Below are 7890 nucleotides of genomic sequence, written 5' to 3'. Positions count from 1 at the left end.
TTAATATGAATTGCTCATATGGTTAACCTTTTGGGTTACTATGTTGAACCAATATACACGTACACGTTTGGGCATGGTTTTCACAAACCCGGTAAACGTCTACCCAAGTGTGTGTGACAAGCTAAGTTTTCAATCTAACGGTTGAGAAATATTAGCTTGAATCTAAATCAGGTTTTCATCTAACGGTGAATATGGATTGCTTTGTAACTAAGGCAAAACCTTGATTTGAAGGCTATATAAAGGAGACATCTAGCATTGTGCAAAACTAATCCCCACACGTCTGTGTGATACTAGTGCGCTCGCTAGAGTCGATTCTCCTTTAACCTTTGGTTTTCTTCTCTAAAACCAGGTTAATGACTTAAAGACTTCATTGGGATTGTGAAGCCAGACCGATAGTAGTTTTATCGTAGTTGTGTGATATGATCTTGCATTTTCTATCGTATGAGTACAATCTTTGATTGGCTTGAGATCGTGAGAGTTCTCCGATAAGCAAGATAAAGAAGTCACAAACATCTTCGTCTCACTGTTTGTGATTCCTCGACAAACCGCTTGTGTAGTCAAGAAGGATTGTTGAGAGGTGATTGATTAATCTAGGCTGTTCTTCGGGAATATAAGACCGGATTATCAATTGGTTCCTGTTCACCTTGATTTTATATCTTAAGACGGAACAAAACCTAGGGTTTTTCTGTGGAAGACAGATTTATCCTTTGATAGACTTTTCTGTGTGAGACAAATTTGTTTATTATCAAGTCTGCGATTTTGGGTTGCAGCAACTCTTAGTTGTGGGTGAGATCAACTAAGGGAATCAAATGCGCAATATCCTGCTGGGATCAGAGGCGTAGGAGTACAACTGTACCTTGAATTAGTGGGAGACTGATTGAGGTTCAACTATAGTCCAGTCCGAAGTGAGCTTGGAGTAGGCTAGTGTCTACAGCGGCTTAATGCAGTGTGTATTCAATCTGGACTAGGTCCCGGGGTTTTTCTGCATTTGCGGTTTCCTCGTTAACAAAACTTCTGGTGTATGTGTTATTTCTTTTCCGCATTTATTTGTTATATAATTGAATAATACAGGTTGTGCGTTAGACATCATCATTTGGAAATCCGACCTTTGGTTGTTGATTGATATTGCTTGATCCTTGGACATTGGTGTTTGGTACCGTCCAAGTTATTCCTAGTGTTTGATTATAGACTCGCTGATTTCTATTAGCTTGAGTGAATCAAAACAAGAGAGAGATATTAACTCCTTTAGATACTTTTATCTAGATTGAGTCTGACTGTCTAGTTGATTCTCTAATAAGTGTTTCGGAGTTAGTCCATACAAATTGCTAATCGAAATATTGGATGGTGTTGTTAGACCCCCGCTTTTTCAGCATGTTATGTACAGGTTAGTGAAAATTTTGTCGTTGTTTTCACTGATGAGGAGATTCTGTGTACTTTTGAAGAAAGTGAGGTTCAAACTTTGAAAGCCGAAGTACAAGAATTGAAAAATGAATTTAAAGTAAAGGACAAGATAATTTTGGATTTGAAGGGTGAAATAGGAGAATTAAAGAGTCCGGTACAAATGTTGAGAGAAAATCAGGCCCTACGAACACCACTTCATGGTGGTTCTCCACTTCCAGTTGTTATTTACACCCCTCCATCTTTCAATCTGAACGTGACTCAAGAGAAGAAAAAAGTGGTACCACCTGAAGAATCTCGGAAACATCCATGTGGATCCTGTAGTCGAGGAACCGGTAGCAGAAGTACCTGTAGTTTAGGAACCTATAAACGCAATACCTTTAGCTACAGTGAATAAGATTGGTTACAGGTGAATAGAAAAAACAAAAGACTGAAGAAAAGTTGAAGAAATTGGATAAGAGAAACAAATTGTGGCATGCTTACTCAACACAAGTGATGAAAAAACTGAAGCAAAGTTGATCAAAGAGTACTACAAATGTGGCACATTAAGGTATACGCACACTTTCTATAAAAAAATAAATAAATTTGCGCGACTGTTTTTGTTAAGCTTAAGCTGGGACTAACAATATGAATGACGAAATGATGGTGAAGAGACTACGTGCTGAAGTATATTGAAGGTGATTTCAGAAGGTTTATTACGGGAGAATACATCCAACAGATGTTGTTCAATCAGTCGGTGGAAAATGAAATCATCGAGTTCAAGATGCGTAAATGGATGCAGAAGTTTGAAAACACCAGCAGTTCAAATAGTATTCTCCCGACTGTGTTTCTCAGCACACTAGCATGGGTAATTTTTTCTGAATCTTTTGAATCCCTTTGTGAATCAACATTGGGAAACACTAGATACACCAACCCCAAATGTTATTGTTAGAATCAGTTAGCAAAAACACTAGATGCACTCAAGAACCTAGTTTTTTTTGTTTTTTTATATGAATTGATTAGTGGCATTGTGTTTCCAGTTCAATGTAACCATGGATGGTGAATCATCGGAGACAAGGATGACGATAGATGGTGTGCTCAAGAATGTGGACGTTAAGAAAGTGGATCACCTGTTGATCCTAATGAAACACCATTGTGAAATTGCAGAGAAGCCTGGATATAGAGAACACTTCACTCTGCTACACTTTGACTTTCAAGATCCAATGTGGCGTCAATACAATTTACTTGTGCATAACACAGGAACCAAATCTCTTGAGGATGCAAAGATTATGGCGAGAAGAGTATACAAGGAGCTTAGTGAACTTTATGCTCCAATGGATGTGGATGTAAACCAGGTCAACGTCGAGTTATACCCAAAAATTTGTCCACAACAGGAACCAAAGTAAGGCCTTCAACTCAGATTTCGATGATTGTATTTTTAATTAAATTGCATTTATATTTAATAAAGTAAATAGTCATTAACTCATACTCTAATTGTTTCGCAGTAGTCTCAATTCTGGAATGTATGTTCTGTACTTCATGTATTGGGTGATGAATTTTGGATATGAATTTCAAAACCAAGAAACTGTAATGGAAAAGGTGCGGACAGAATGCGTACAAGTTGTCTATGAAATTCTACAAGATGAAAGAAGTTGTTGGAAGAAAGAAGACTAGTGATGTCGTTTAGTTAGGTTGTTTATAACTATGTTTTTAATTTGTAAACTTTCTTTTGAACCTCATTTGTTTGATAGCCTTTAGTGACAGATAATTTCAGATAACTTTTTTTTAATAGGAAAGAAGATAAATACTAACTAGCCATTACATAATCTCATATAACTAGCCATTACATATTTTGTTTGTAAATTCTGAATGTTGTCAGACTGTTAATTATGCACCCAGGTGCAACCTTGCCTGGAAAAATACTAACTTTTCTGACAATGGTTGGAAATGTGCATTATGCATCCAGGTGCTGCTTTAGCAAAAACTAAAAGTTCCTGACAAAAACCAACTTGGTGCATGTAAAAAAAAAAACTGGACAAAACACATTTGATAACTGAAGCATCCCATGAAAAAACTACATTATAATTTATTAATGAATATAGCAGTGAGTATCAATGAGTATGAATTACTTTAAATGCAACCAGGCTGTATAGAAAGATAAGAAAGGAAGATATTGCTCTCAAGCAGAGGGGAGAAGACGAGGCTTCTTGGCAGGAGGATGGGGACATGTGTTTCTATTGTCCCTGGCCTTAGTATGGCAGTTCCCACACTGAATGGCTCTCGTGAAGATAGAACCGGTGTTAGGAATCCTTTTCTTCTTCCGCCTACCCCGTTTCTTCTCAGTTACATCAGGTAGAAGGACCATATCTCCCGCAGCAACCCTTCTTAGCTTGTTATGATTGGGAATGAGGTTGATAGACTGCGAATACGAAGCCCGGAAGAAACTGATGCTGAAAAACGGATTCGGAAATTCATAGACGGAGATATTAGATGAAAGCATACACTGAATGGCATGATCACAGGGAAACTGACCGGTAAACCACTTGCTACAGCTGCAATACCACTTATTCAGATCAACGACAAATGAGTGTTCACCCTGTACTTCAAAAATAAGGTCGCCATACTTGGTAATTGTCAAACTGCCACCATCATGAATAGACTTCTAGATTTTTTTTCAATCCTCGGACAGGCAAACCTTGAATATGTCGCACCTTTCAGTCGCCTCTTATTCATCTGATCCATGATCTTGATACGAATCTCGTTCAACAGGAAAGCTCTTCGGATAAGTGACCCAAGAGTTGAACGATTCAACAATATTTTAACACATCTCCAAATGTACATACTTTACAATGTGCTTTTGATCAGTATTCTACAGGAACATCACTCAAGTATTCATGAAGACCATCGCAACCTATATCCTTCAACTTATCCATACCGTCACGAAACCCTTCAATGGTTGATGAATGAAAAGATTGAATGAAACATTCCATTGCAGTATGATAATCCTCCTTCTTCTTCCTAATCTGTGTACGAACGTTGTTCTTCAAGTGTTGATTACAGAAACCATGGTATGACTGAGGGAAAATATCGGTAATACCATAAACAAGGCCATCAGGACGATCCGAGATGAAGTTTAACGGGCGAGAAGTCGTCAATATGGACTTTAACCTTTCCAAGAACCAACGCGAATTATCAATATTTTCCCCGGAAACAATACCATAAGGCAAAGAAAAAATTCCTAAAAAACACACACACACACACAACCATGATTAAGTGGAAAAAGGCACAGGTTGCACCTGAGTGCATTTCATCAAAAAACTAACACAAATATAAAAACACAGGTTGCACCTGAGTGCATCCGGTAAAAAAACTGACAAGGATATAAAAACAGAGTGCATCAATAAAGCTTAAAACAAACCTTGATTAGAATTTTTTCGGTAGCTGACATAAGGCATCTACTGAACTTTCCGGTTAAGAAAGTTGCATCCAAAAATATCACCAGCCGATAATACTCAAAACCGAATATGCAAGCTTCCAAGGCTAGAAATAAGCTCTTAAGTTATTTCTTTGCATCATCAAAAACCAAATCAGCTATGCTACCAGGGTTCGTTTCCTTCACGGCATCACAGAACCACTTCAACACATTATAAAAATTAGCTTCCTCCCCATACAATTCTTTTAAACATTCTTCTTTTCCAGCATGAGCTTGATCGTAACTCAAATTTAAGCAATAATCATTCTTGAAATCAGCGATGATCTCACGATGTTTCTTGTTGGGGTTGTGTTTAATTTGTTCAAATATCAAACTCTTGACAAGGGCACGTGTAATGGGAGCGTCTCTAATATCATCCCTATAATCGGTACAACAAGTATGTTCATCATTGTAGCTTCAAAGTACAAAATGGTTCTTCCCACCAGAAGTCTTTGGCGATGCATGAAATCTCCAGTTACAACTATGTTCTTCATAAAAACACTCCACCGTATATCTACTCTCATCACTTTTCACAACGCTAATCTTTCGACCAAAAAAGTGATTATACTTTTGTACTGCAAGGCTAACTTCATCACATCCACCCATGATTCTTGGCCGACCCCAGTTACAACAAATTCACATTCAGCAGACTTGTTACCTTTCTTAGTCTCTACCATTCTATTGTACGCACGATGATCAGATGATGAACTACAACTAATCACTCTTTTAACAGGTACGCCAAAATGATAAAGATAACAACTTTAGCAGGTGTTGTACCGCAAGCATTAGCAGGTACGCGTTTAGTAGATACTATTGACGCACAAAGGGCCAGAGCATTAATGAGAACTTTAAATTTAGTAGATCTTCAGATAAAAGCAAATGCATCATAGGAGTTTCTTTAACAAATTGAAGACTGAACACCGAACAATTTTGCTGCTTAACAAAACACAATGAAATCATCGACTGAAGCTTCATATCTGTATCAACAACCATACTCTGTCCAGCACCTCCATCACATATAAACTCAATTGAATTTGGCGACAAATGCTTCCATCTAAAACAAACACTAGATTTCAAGTATTCAAGTGTTGACTCAATATTAAGATTGCAAGCGTATGAATCTGTATAGTGGATTACTACACAAACGATTTCGAAATTCATCAGAAATCAACAAAATTGAATAACAAAGTAAGAAAATTGAACAACAACAACATACAAACATGTAACAAATTCATAAACCAATTTTGAACTATTGGGAATAAGATTGTCACTGCATGTATAGTTCAATTGGAACAAACTTAAGCTAAAATAAACTACGATTAATATGTTTAGATTCAAAAAATCCTAGATTCAAAAAATTACGAACAAAAACGACACCAAATCATAATTTGGTACTGAAATAAAAAATAAAAAATCATGATGCGATGAATAAGATCATATAATAATGAATTTTATAGTTATACTGAATCAACGAGTTGATCAAACTTATAATCAAAATTAAAATCAAACATAATACTAATTTTGAATCAAAATCAAAATATAAAACCTAGAAATCAAACTTACCGTTTAATGTACGGAAGGATAATAGCTTTAAATTTGATTCCTAATTAAAACGACGATGATCTAAGATCTTCAAACATCTCTTCAGCGGTGATTGTAGCTCGTGTTCTTCTTCTTCTTCCCTATGACAGAAGATATGAGATCCGTTTTTAACATGTTTCAAAAATTTTTGGTTTTTATATTTTCTCTTCAGGGTCATAATATTAACTTAGATATTAGATAATCGTTTCAAACTTGGGCAGAATGCTCATGCAGGATATTAATACTATTATTTGAAAGTCGGCATAGTTTGCTTGTCTTTTAGATCAAAAAATTCAAATTCAAGGGCTAATTAACCAAAAAAATGTTTGTTGTTTGCATGTCAAATTAGGTCAGAAGATTTGGAATTCTGAATTTGCAGTTATGTAGCCGGTAGGGTTTTTGTTGCACGACAATGACGACGTTTCGTGTTAGGGATAGTTGTTGTCTTCCCAGGTTGAATATCATGCCGACCTTTCATCCCCTGGAAGTGATATATACAGGGTCGTCACTCTATTCAACGTATATACAGGGTCGTCACTCTATTCAATGTAACATCTTGCAATGTTTTTAGATTTATTTATTTAAATTCTAAAGTTATTTGGAAGATGATTTTTGCGGTATTTAATCTTTTTGATTTCATATATTGCAATCACTTATGAGATATATATATATGTGTTTACGTTCATGAACTGTGCTTATCTCATATATGCTCAAAAGTTAACTGTATTATGTCTTTATGCAAATATTGATGAAAGATAGAATGAACTTTTGAAAAATTCCGCAATATTGATATTTCCCTGTTCCACTTTATGTGAAAGTACTGTATGGCTCCGTAAGTTTTCTTATGTTGAGTGTTTCTGATTAAATTAATCAATAAGGTCTTCTTGTGGTTAATTTATTCGAGTTTACCGGATACAAATCCATGTGGTTTGTTAATGTCCAAATAAATCCTTATTTTCTCGTAAAAGTAAGGTCGCTCATGTTGTCTCTTGGGAATGACATCAAATGGGGGAGAGTTCTTAATTGAACATGTGCTTAATTGCCATATCTTTATGGGGAGTGCGGTTGTGGAATATTGTAGGAGTTATCTTGTATCTTTATAAACTCCTTGATGAATACACTAAGTTTCGACTATGTGAAATCATCGAAACAAAGTTGATATGTTCTCTTTTAGTCATGAAGTATTTTTTTGAAAAAATCATTATAATCCCTTAGTTTTCATACCTTTGCCAATTTATATTGACAAAATGGGGGAGAATTATTTGGTAGTTCACACTACATACATATGGTTTACGGATCATTATGTAAGGGGGAGTGGTTTTCATTGTAAGATGGAAGTATTGACTAAGGGGGAGTGATACATATCACCAGAGTATTATTTCAAAGTTGTGATACAATTGGACTTTGATTATCTATAATCATACTATGACACTGTATAACACTGATCTAGAACATCTGTT

The 7890-nt window shown here is 35.9% G+C and overlaps 1 long non-coding RNA gene across 1 annotated transcript; it reads right to left on the bottom strand.

The window, feature by feature from the left end:
- Positions 1-3435: 3435 nt before the first annotated feature.
- On the bottom strand, positions 3436-6759 carry LOC113299180. Its single transcript, XR_003334736.1, has 3 exons — positions 6413-6759; positions 4796-5985; positions 3436-4615 (listed from the first exon to the last, which is right to left on the bottom strand). It is a non-coding gene; the product is annotated as an uncharacterized LOC113299180 (long non-coding RNA).
- Between the last annotated feature and the right edge of the window lie 1131 nt (positions 6760-7890).

The sequence above is a fragment of the Papaver somniferum genome, chromosome 7, assembly GCF_003573695.1.
Source record: "Papaver somniferum cultivar HN1 chromosome 7, ASM357369v1, whole genome shotgun sequence".
Classification (NCBI taxonomy): Eukaryota; Viridiplantae; Streptophyta; class Magnoliopsida; order Ranunculales; family Papaveraceae; genus Papaver; species Papaver somniferum.
The sequence above is the reverse complement of the archived record's forward strand: the minus strand, read 5'-3'. Positions and strand labels throughout refer to the sequence as shown.